The 12,390-nt window shown below is 36.9% G+C and overlaps 1 long non-coding RNA gene across 3 annotated transcripts; it reads right to left on the bottom strand.

Moving 5' to 3' along the window:
• LOC109711972 lies at positions 122-7,059 on the bottom strand. 3 transcript variants are annotated; one of them, XR_002216735.1, is made up of 7 exons: positions 6,861-7,059; positions 6,589-6,747; positions 5,480-5,625; positions 4,612-4,700; positions 4,144-4,222; positions 3,889-3,946; positions 122-300 (listed from the first exon to the last, which is right to left on the bottom strand). It is a non-coding gene; the product is annotated as an uncharacterized LOC109711972 (long non-coding RNA). The 3 variants fall into 3 exon arrangements; XR_002216736.1 differs by having other exon boundaries at positions 5,480-5,596; positions 6,855-7,058; XR_002216734.1 differs by having other exon boundaries at positions 125-300; positions 5,480-5,596; positions 6,861-7,054.

The following is a 12,390-nucleotide window of genomic DNA, read 5'->3' as shown; positions in this document are numbered from 1 at the left end:
TATTTCTTTTTCCTTAAATCAGTGATAAAATTAAAATTAAAGGATACTAAAGTAAATATTCGATAAATCTAGATGGATATCTGATATTTTTTTGTATTTAATTTAACAAAATATTAAGAAAAAAGCTATAGGAAAGATAAAAACAAAACTATAGGGGGGCAAATTGATACACTCGAAACCACAGGGTACTAAAGTGAGAAAGTTGGAAACCACAAGGGGGTTTTTGAAGTTTTCCCTTTATTCAATGAGTTCACTCTGAATTAAAGTTTTCACCAATCCTTCCTCTTTTTTTGAAAAATCCTGCAAAAAAAAAAATCTAGTGAAACAATAAAATTAAAAAGTTTCTAAACCATCTTACAATTAGGGACCAACCAAAAAAGTTAAAAATTCTTGCATATCTTGAATGGTTATAGATTTATTGGATTTTGCCAACTATAAATCTCAATCTAATCCGATTACCCATATCAAATGAATCTCCAATCCAAATTTGAGTAAGGGAAAAAATCATATACCCATACAACTACATTCCAGTAAGCAAAAGCATTTTGTTCCAAATTAATACACCTTGGCCATCATACTTCAGAAATGAGGAGTTGCACCATTAGAGAAAATGATTTTAGAGATGGATATAATCTGAAATTAATCGAACCTTTTCTTATTTCTTCATCCTAATTGATCTCCTATAAATAAGGATTGCCTATCCACATTTAATTAGATTATGATTGGACTCCTCTAAATCTATTTATGGAAATATTAAATGCTTAGCATTGAATACATAGTTGGACTAACTTTAAATGAATTGTGTGCCCAATTGTTGCCTTGATGTGATGGGCCTTGAACCAGGCCAAACCCATTGTTGAATGGATATTTAAGGCCCATATCGGCCCAATAATAGTTAAGGCTCAAAACTAAGGACAAGTCCATTGTTATGCGTAAACCAAGGCCAAAATATAACCCCAAGACCTAAATTAGAGTCCAAATTATAATTTTTAGAATAAAATAAATCATACTCACAATTACTTTTTATTTGCTAGCCCCTTAGTTGGGAACTGTTCATGTACTAATATATGCATGCTAATGTGTCGCACACAAATTAATTTATACAGCGCATATGCTCAAGAAAAGTATCGTCCGCCAACTTCTAACCTTTCAAAACTAAATTGGTCTTGGATCCGAAACTTAAAAACTATAAATGTACCCAATGGGATTCTCATTGTAAGTTATGCATTTCAAATTTTATTTTCGAAATATGAATTTGTTACAAATTTATCATGTCACGTAAGTTAGAAAGTTGTTGGAAACTAGTATATATATTACTATATACTAAATAGAATCCTTAATGAACCCTGTGTGAGAAGCTGACACGTGGCGCTCTATATGTTTGCCACGTGTCAAGCTCAAATATAAATTTTTTATTTTAGAGAAAAAAATAAATTTTTTAAGAAAATAATATCTTTTACTATATAAAAAATCTACGTGTCAAGCTCAAATATAGATTTAGAATTGACAGGTGCGGATATTACTGCTATATGTTTGCCACGTGTCAAGCTCAAATATAGATTTTTTATTTTAGAAAAAAATCATGGCTTTCTATATATTTTCCACGTATCATCGTATCTATTCTATTTACTATATTATTAAATTCAAATGATAGGTGGATTAATGAGATATTTGAGAATTCACGGATATTACGTTGTGAAAGAATTGACTGGTACGGATATTACGCGTGAGAAGAAAAATATTTGAGAAACGCGTAGATAGAAAATAGGATATAAATACGAGGGTAATATTGTCACAAAAATTAACAGATATTTTTATTTTCAATCATTAGATAAAATCTAATGGTAAAAAATTAATATCTTTTGCTATATTATTAAAAATCACCTATAATGAAGGAGATTTTATTTCAAAGTCAATTATAATTATATTAAGATATTTAAAAAATTCACGAATATTATGTGGTAAAAAAATTGGTCGATGCAGATATTACGCGTGAGAAGAAAAATATTTATCTTTATTTGGAAATAAATTACTAGTTAGTTAATTATTTGAAATGATTGATTGAAAATTTCTGAACATAAAAATATTAGTAAAAAAGATAGAAACATTTTTGGAAAGAGAAAAAATTCAAAACTTACGCTTTTATAAAAAATTAATATCTTTTACTATATTATTAAAAATCACATATAATGAAGGAAATTTTATTTCAAAGTCACCTATAATTATGTTGAGATATTTGAGAAATTTACGGATATTATGTTGTGAAAGAGTTGGCGGTGCGGATATTACGTGTGAGAAAAAAAATATTTATCTTTATTTGAAAATAAATTATTACTTAGTTAATTATTTGAAATGATTGGTTGAAAATTTTTGGACATAAAAATATTAGTAAAAAAAGATAGACATTTTTGGAAAGAGGAAAAAATTTAAAACTCACATCACTCATGTAATTTTCTTCGCTCTTAAATATTGATGCTTTAAAATAGAACATATTATTTCCCTACCATCACTTCTGTAATTTTCATTTCGTAATTTTTTTCTCTTCTGTCACTCATGTAACTTTTTATCTTCATGCAACAAAGTTTTTTTTCTTTATATTTTCTTGAAAACCAACATCTATATATTTTTGAATCTTAAAAGCGACAGTAGGAACATAATATATGTGTGCTTACTCTAATTTGTGTCAAATATGAAAGTTTAGTTGATCTCATTATATGCTTAAATATTAATGTCATTTGTAATTTTTCATATCAATTTTAGTTATCATTTTATTTCGCACATCAATATGTAAATATAAATTGTTTTACACACCAATTTATAGATAATAGAGCAGAATTAAATTTTGCATTTTAGTTGAATATTTATTTTGGTCCAAATTTTTTTTTCTCTAGTTTGTGTACTTTAATATGTACTATAATTAAAATTGATAGTATATTTTTTTATTTGTTAAAAAATATAAAATATTTTTGGAAAGAGAAAAAATTCAAAACTCACGTTTTTATAAAAAATTAATATCTTTTACTATATTATTAAAAATCACATATAATAAAGAAAATTTTATTTCAAAATCACCTATAATTATGTTGAGATATTTGAAAAATTTACGGATATTATGTTGCGAAAGAATTGGCGGTACGGATATTACGCGTGAGAAGAAAAATATTTATCTTTATTTGGGAATAAATTATTACTTAGTTAATTATTTGAAATGATTGGTTGAAAATTTCTGAACATAAAAATATTAGTAAAAAAAGATAGGCATTTTTGGAAAGAGGAAAAAATTTAAAACTCACATCACTCATGTAATTTTCTTCGCTCTTAAATATTGATGCTTTAAAATAGAACATATTATTTTCCTACTATCACTTCTGTAATTTGTAGGAACATAATATATGTGTGCTTACTCTAATTTGTGTCAAATATGAAAGTTTAGTTGATCTCATTATATGCTTAAATATTAATGTCATTTGTAATTTTTCATATCAATTTTAGTTATCATTTTATTTCGCACATTAATATGTAAATATAAATTGTTTTACACATCAATTTATAGATAATAGAGCAGAATTAAATTTTGCATTTTAGTTGAATATTTACTTTGGTTCAAATTTTTTTTTCTCTAGTTTGTGTACTTTAATATGTACTATAATTAAAATTGATAGTATATTTTTTTATTTGTTAAAAAATATAAAATTAATTTGAAAATCTTTTTGTTATCATCACATAATAATTTTTATTATTCTATATTATTATATTAGCACGGGTGAAAATCTAGTGGTTGTTAATGGCAAATCTTGGACTAGCGCCTATAATTTTTCAACTTAAACTGCATGATAATAATTTAAATATCTTAGAAAAATATAAAAAAAAATTTGTTGAGATTATTACCTGTGAACCTAAATGATACGCGCAGCAGAGCCACATATATTCATCTCTGAGGTATTCCCTGCGAAACACAAAACCTCACGCAACATCTAATATATACTAAAAAATGTAAACAAATAAATAAATAAATAAACAACAATGCACAACACACACACACACACACGCACACACACACATACACACACACACTTCATGAAAAATATCCCACATGATCACATGCAAGGTTGGTAGAAGAGCTTTATGCATATCTAAACTTACCTTTTGGTAATGCTTATCCTGAGTAAAGTATCTCTGTAAGTAGAGATCCTGTAGTACGTAAGGCTGACGTTCACTATGCCTACAAAGTTGGTAGAAGTCCAGTTAGCCCAAATAGATAATTAGGTTGAGTTACGACTTAGGACTATTAGATCATTAGGCATCAAAAGAAAGAGCTAACTCCAACTCAAGTAATTTTCGATTCATAAGCGATGTAATTGTTCTAGATCATCATGAACGGCATTTACATTCAACTTAGGTAGTGATTAGTTGATTTTTCATTATCAAACATACTGTTAGAAGTTTTGCAGAAGATCTAACATAAAATCTGCAATCCAACACCATCTTCTTTACAGATATAACATGCAAAGATAAGGTATCCGCACTTATTCGATTACTCAGAGCTGTTGTAAAAGCCAAAAGGATGCAATCAAGTAATATCGTTTAAAACTTCTTCTATTGGTGACTCACAAATTTCGTAGGGAAACTACTGTTACTAGAACCCCGAGTCCTTATACGACCATTGATCATCATCTCATTAGCGGCTGAATGTCATCAAACTGCAGAAATATGGAACCAAAGAACATAAGGAATTTACACTACAAAGAGATTCTATACATTGCTAAATTTCAGAAATCTCTTTATTTGTCAGTAGAGTCTGGATAGCAACAAGGAAAAATAAAAGAGTCAAAACCTGCAATTATTCTCGAATCGCTACCACTATAAATGTCCAGCTGCCGACAAGGCAACAACAGTAATTAATACTATCTTACCAAATTAACTCAAGTTTATGAGCTTCTTAATAATGTAATAAAACTAAAAGTAGATAATATTTGCTAAATTCAATTTGATCACAGAGCAAGAATGATGTATAATGTTTTCTCAATAAGGCTGCAATGACCCTCGTGAAGTATAGAATACTAAAGAGAATTAAACGATAATCTGTATGCCCATTATTTAACGAACATCTTCCCAATGGCTTGGAACTGTTTTTAAGCATCAAAATCTCTGCAGGGTAACCCCCTTAAATTTTTTGTTTTTTGAGTGAAGAAAAATGTGCCAAACTCAAACCAAGTGCTGATGATATGAGTCGGTGAGATATTTAAACACCAATGATTGAGGACATTCACTTGAAATGATGAACATAGCTTTTAAGAGACATATCAAGAAGAATGTTTTGGAAGATTTTTCACATAAACCTGGAGGTTGTATCGAAAGATTAAGTAGGACCGTCGCAATTATACTGGAAATGTCAAGGGTAAAGCTCTAAAGCAAGATCGTCTGTGAGAAACAGAGTTTAGGACCAGTATTCTTTCTTAAAGAGAACTGGTAATCTCACCATCTGACTTCGTGCTGATAGATGGTCCCCTTGAGTGGCAATAACTAATCGTGCAACAATGCCTAAATCTTCAACGAAGGGTATCACCACTGCCCAATAATTGTCACCACCTAGGATCTGTAAATTGTCACAGCAGTGAACAAAATCTACCACGGATTAAGTCATTCAACGGTAGACGAATTTCCAATAAAACATGTTAAGATTGGTCAATGTAGTTAAATTGCCATTTGTAGTCTAAAATATCCCAATATACTATTCTCAAGAATAATCAGTCCTTCCAGAGCCAACATAATCAGATTACCGAGAAGTCCATCTACTCTAGATTAATATGATTAATTAACTACCTAGAAGTCCAGCTTCCAAGGGCATTTTCCAACATTACAAACAACAACAAATTCTAACAAATGAAAATTTACTACCTAGACCTTTGACTCTATTGACTTCTACAAGCTAAATTTGAGGTGCCTATTTCAAAATAGCCTATAGTTGAGGAACGCTATGTCAAAATTTACCAGCTGAGGGGAAAAAAAAAAATCTTAACCTAACAAAACCTAAACAATTTAAAGCCTATATTAGAAAATTAATCAAAAGATTCAAAACCCAGAATAACTTTACCAAAAATACAACAACCAAAAAATAAAAACAAAAACAAAAACAAAAAAAAACAAAAGGTTAACCTAACAAAACCTATCAAATTAGAAACCTAAATTAGAGCATTAATCACAACTCCACAAATTCACAAAATACAACCCAAATCTCAACTAATCAACCAAATTCATACTAGTAGAAGAAACAAGAGAAATCCAGTCAAAACTTACTACATCTCACCCAAAAAAAAAAAAAATAAATAAATAAAACATTAAACCTAGCAAAACCTAAATTAGAACATCAATCAAATCCCAGTATATCTTTACCACCAAAAAATCACCAACAAAATAAGATCTCAACCTACCAAAACCTACCTTATTCAAAACCTAAATTGGAGCATTAATTACAACTCCACAAAACTCCTCAAATGCATTCCACCGCCAAAAAAAACCTTAATTAAAGCATCATTTACAACACCAAAATTCAAATCTGAACCCAAAATAATAATAACAAATTCATACCAGAAGGAGTCGAAGCCGATCTATCGCGCACCAAGAGAGCTCACCTACGCCACTGGGCAATCGAAACCCCCAATCCAAGCGATCACTCTCTCTATGTTGGGGTCGAGGCGAGTAGTACCAAATCCGAACAACTAATTCCAAACCAGAGCAAATAGGAGCCTAATAAACATAAAAAACAGAGAAAATCAACCAAAAATTGCATCAGAAATACTGATATAAAGCCAAATATCGAACTCTACAAGCCATTCCTAGTACCAAGCGATTACCACTACCTCTCTTGTCCCGCAGGTTGGTGCGGTGTCGGAGAGCGAGATCAGAGTCGGTGTCGGAGAGGGAGATCGGTGTCGGAGAGGTAGAGAGAGTGTTGAGGGGGTGGGGGTTTTGATCGTGAAGAGAAGGGGGTGCGGTGGGGGTAGCGGTTTTGCGCGGCGGAGTGGGGTGCGCGTTAGGTGGGGAGGGGGCGCGGTGGGGGAAGCGATTACTACTACCTCTGTTTTTTTCTTTTCTTTTTTTGGGGCTGGGTTCTAGTTGGATCAAACATTTCCTTTTGGGTAGAGCTTTAGTTTGAATCAAAAATTTTTGGCTTGAGTTTTAGTTTGAATCAAAAATTTTAAGAAAGTAGGGCTAAATCTATAATCAGAAATTAGTTGTACATGTTCGTATAAGTAGTATTTTTTAACAAAATTAAGACTTCTCTATACGTAGGTTTTTAAATTCTGTAAATTAAATCAGTTTAAATTTTTTATTTCAAAATATTAATTAATATAAACCATCCTTATAAAGTCCAAATATATGAATTCTATAATTTTTTGGTCCAATACCACTCACTAATAATGTTGAAGCCCGAATCCAGTATTGTCCAAGATATGCTAGACCCAATTAGCATTAATACATTTTCTGTTGCTTTCCTCGGTATATTTGAAAAAAAAATTTTAAAAAAAATAATAAGAAAAGTAAAAAAAATTCTCAATCATTATATTGCTATATACCGACAGTTTAGAACCGCTATAATAATTAGTTAAAACCGCTGCTAAAATATATTTTTACCAGCATTTGTATTAAGTGTTACAAAAATAACTGTCGCCACAAATCGACTTTTTTGTAGTGAGAGCAAGGTGGGAAAGTTCCAATCCTTTTCGTGCTGGAAATGCTCTCGGGGTCCGAACCCTGAGTGTAAGGTCCGGACCCCGTACACGCAGAAAAGTGGGTTGGTTCAAAATGTCATATTAGTCAGGGGCTTAGGTGTAATTGTCATGTGAGGGACCATATATGTGTGTTTGGAGCCCTAAACCTCATCCCCTCATTTGAGAACAAAAAAGAAGAAAAGCTCTTTCTCTCTCTAGAAGCTTCTCACACTTTCCTCTCTCTCTTTCTCTCTTCTTCTCTCTAGGGTTTACTTCAAGGGTGGAGTTTGGAGGAGAAGGAGGCTTGTTTGAGGAAGAAGCTTGGCTCTTGTACAAGGAGTTGGAGAAGAAGTTTGAACTCAAGGTGAGTTCATGTGGATATAAGCTAGGGTTTGGCTAAATCTCTTCTAGTTGTGGTTTCTAGGAGATGATATGCTAGGTTAAACTAAGAATCTCCATGAAAATAGGGTGTATGTGGATATTGGAAACCCTAGGATCAAAAATGGGGTTTTGATAAGTTTGAGATCTAACTTGGGTTTGATCTCTTGTAGCCTTAATTGGAGCGTAAACCGACACGTTAGGAGCCTCGGATTGGAATTCTGATAAGTCTACATCGAGAAATTGAGGAAAAATCTCGTTTCGGCTTCGTTTGCCGTGGGTCAGGGGAAATCGGTGATCATAAATCGGGAAACTCGGAGTCTAGCACCTTAGCATCCCTACGAGGTGTGTGGTGCTATCTGAAATAGTTGGATTTCTTTTTATGTCTAATGTCACTATTTGACCATGTATGTGTATCTGTAGGATTCATACATTGTAGGGTTAAATGGTTATATGTGTTGGTACTTCTTGCATGCTTTTAGTATAAAAATGCATATGAATCGGTAATGGAACATTGGACACTTGTGAACCCTGTAGATGTATGAATTGAGACATGAACCTAGCCAAGGTAGAAAACATGGTGACATTGTGACAAATGATTGACATAGCACCTTATGGTATTGAATGCTAGTAAATGGAACACTTTGTGTGTTGTGGCATTAGTGGACATGGCACCCTCATGGTTGTGGATTGGATCATACTCACCTATAGTTTTATACTTGAGAGCGGTCATTACTGGGTCGTAACGAGTATCTCCCCAGAAGACGGTCCCGTCGGGTTGTAGCAAGTATCTCCCGGATTTTAGGAATTTGGTTGGTGAGTTTTGGGGCTAAACCTATGGGTTAGCCAAAAGGATTTGGTATTGGAAATGGCAATTGGAATGCATCATGAGCATCCTATATATTGGTTGTCATTCTTGTTCAGGCATAGTAGCTGCATTTGATTAGAAATGGCTATCTATCTATCTATATGTTCTTTCTTCTACTTATGCCTGGTTAGACCTAGTGGGAAAGTCGGCGGGGTCGGCGGCCGAACCCACTGGGAACTTTCTTATAATTCTCACCCCACCATTTTTCAGATCCGGGCCCGAGTGAGGCGGTTGAGAATCGCGGTAAGGGCATAGTGCCCTAGGTAGCAGACACCCGTGTATTAGTGGTACTTTGTTCATCTTTTGGTTATAATGAAAGGTGTAATGGAATGCAAATATATAAATAATGTAAATTCATATGTTTTTGGATGACAGATATGTAAGGTGTATGCAAAAGAATGTAAGTTCGTGGAAAGGTTGTATTTGGTTAAATGTAATCAAGATATATGTGTGAATATAGTGGTAGTAGTACTTTCACTTTTGGTTGCTCCTTGCCCTCGTGCAAGCTATGTATATCTGTATTCTCGTTGTGCAAATTGTTATACATGTTGATACTTGTAAGTATGGAGTCTTGGGCGGACAGGGGAGGTGCTGTCCATCCTGCGTGTGTTGACGTACCCGAACCGACCAAATTAGCGGTCGCGGGGCGTGACAGATAAGATGGTATCAGAGCCTAGAAAAGTGAAAGTTAGGATGGACCTAGGAAACATTAGGATGGATACCTTAAGGATCTAGGGACGTGAGTGACGTGGAATCGATTTATAGCGAAAGCCTTGTGGATTGTGTTGGTTGTTAGTATTGTCTCTAACGGTAATTAGGGACTAATCCAAGTTGATATTTGTTCTCAACTCCACGGGTTATGTTGGTGGCCGGCAACATGATGCCTAGGGCAGAGAATGGATTCACTTGCATGCTTTCGCTTGATTTGGTTTTGTTGGGTGTGTCGTAGCGACATGTTAATGTTGCCGGTCAAGTAACTAATGTGGTTGTTACGTTTCAGGAAGCGATGCCTCGTGGTAGACCTCGAACAAGGTCGGGGCCCGAGGAACCGAGTTCGGCTCCTGAGCAATCCGAAGCAAGCGGCGATGGAGAGCTCCGGGAGCAGGTGTCTGCACTTGTGGGAATAGTGCGGCAACAGGTGGAATCGATGCAACGGCTCCAGGAGGCCTGGGCGCAACAGCAGGCGGCGACGGCTCAAGCGGGCATCGAGCGACCTGCGCCCCCTGTTGTGATACTGAGTGTGGCCGAAGGTATGGCCGCAGCAGCTATACTAGTCACGGCGGTGGCAGCCAGTTCGGGTACCTCAAATCCCGAGGGTGCGACAATGGAGGCGGAGAGGGAGCGTGCACTCGCAGCCCTTGTGATGATCAAAATGTTTAACCTGCCAGTGTTTGACGGGGAAAAAGTGGAGCCGTGGATGGTGGAGTCATAGATTGACTCGATGGAAACACTCTTCGAGAATCTTTATACCTTGGAGAAAGATAAGGTGTACCTTGCCACTCATTGTTTGGAGAAGGTGGCAAAGGTGTGGTGGAAGAGGGTAAAGCAGGATCGATCTTCTAACCTTCCGCCTATGGTTTGGGAGGAGTTCCAGGGATTAATGTTTACAAATTACATCCTCGATAGTGAAAAGAAGAAGCTTCGGGATCAATTTCGGAAGCTAAGGTAAGGAAACCGCTTGGCGGGAGAGTATGAGCGGGAGTTTTTCCACATTATAGACTGTGTCCCTGATGTGGTTCGGGACGACAAGAATAGGGCCGATTGGTTCAAACGTGGATTTCGGTTGGAAATTTACAGGGCGGTGCATATTCTTAAGCTCACGATCTTTGCGGAGGTGTTGGATCGAGCGTTATGTGCGGAGCACGGTAATGCCTATGTGTGTGTGGAACGCGAGTCCCTGGATAAGGAATGGGGCAAAGGAAAGAAGCGAACAGCGAGTAGTGCCGGGGGTCGGTGGAGTCCTAAGAAGCCCCCTCGGTATCCACGATAGCAGTCGAGGAACTGGGGACCGACCCGGTGTATTATCTGCGGCGGGGATCCCAACCGCCGAGCTGCCCACAGCGTGAGGGGAGGTGTTTTCGGTGTGGCCTGGTTAGACACATTAGCCGAGAGTGTCCGGGTAGAGCATCACCTGCCCCGATGGCTGCATCAGTTCTGTTTACCCCGAGATAGCTTGCGAGACTGCCACCTGCTATGTTGGCTGGATGCTTATCAGTACCGCGTTAGCTGGAGGGATCTTGGGCGGCACCAAGTGGCCGAGTTTTTGCTGCTCAAGTGGAGGAGCCTGCCGTAGCCGACGATGTTGTGGCAGATTTTGTTTTAATTAATAGCACCAGAGCTAAAGCACTATTTGACACAGAGTGCATCAAACTCATTCATTAGCATGTCATTCACTAAAGCTCATGATATTGAGATTTCAGATAGTTCGTATGCATGGTGGGTGTATGCACCCCAGCACATCTTTAGTGTCAAGGAGGAATATGTGGCTTGTCCAGTGCAAATTGGCGATTGGATTATGCCGGCGGACTTGCTTGTTTTGAGCTAGATGGAAGGCTTCGACATAATTCTTGGGATTGATTGGCTCTCGAAGTATTATGCCGTCATTAATTGTGAAAACAAGGTGATCACTTTTCGTGAGCCCAGTTAGGAGGAAGTGGTTTACCGTGCATGTAAAAGCTCGCGTTTTGCGACGACAGTGTCGTCGTCGAGAGCGAGGAAGTTGATCAGAAGTGGATGCTGGCCTACTTGGCGACGGTGGTGGAGACTCAAAGGGAGCTCCCAGCACTTGGGGATATACCGATAGTATGTGAATTCCCGGATGTGTTTCCGGCGGAGTTACCGGGATTGCTACCGGACCGAGAGATCGAGTTTGTCATTGACTTGGTTCCCGGGACGGTGCCAATTTCGAAGGCTCCGTATAGAACGGCACCGGCGGAGTTAAGAGAGTTAAAAGCTCAACTACAAGACCTACTCGACAAAGGCTTTGTGAAGCAGAGTGTGTCGCCATGGGGAGCTCCAGTGTTGTTTGTGAAAAAAAAGGATGGAACGCTTCTGTAAGGAAGTGAATTCTCGAAATCCGAGAGTTGGACCTCGTCCAGGATCGACTAATCGTCGAGTGGGTAGGCTTCAGAGGAGCTAAAGTAGTTCAAAACACAAAAAGTGCTTTGGAGTCGAGTCCGCAAGAACAAATGATGCAAAAATTTGCACTGGGCAGATTCTGCTCTCGGGGACCGGTCCCTGGTAGGGAAGGACTGGTCCCCGTAGCTGAGGTTGCAGCAGCCAGCTGATGCAACCGGTCCCTGGCCAGAGGGACCGGTTCCCGTAAGCGTATCTAGCTGAGGTGCTCTCGGGGACCGGTCTTCCAGGGATCGGTCTCTCAAGTAGGGACCGGTTCTCGTACACGTGTTGCGGGGGAATTGCCCTCGAGGATCG

Source organism: Ananas comosus, linkage group 6, assembly GCF_001540865.1.
Source record: "Ananas comosus cultivar F153 linkage group 6, ASM154086v1, whole genome shotgun sequence".
Taxonomy (NCBI): domain Eukaryota; kingdom Viridiplantae; phylum Streptophyta; class Magnoliopsida; order Poales; family Bromeliaceae; genus Ananas; species Ananas comosus.
This window is presented reverse-complemented; position numbering and strand designations above follow the sequence as displayed.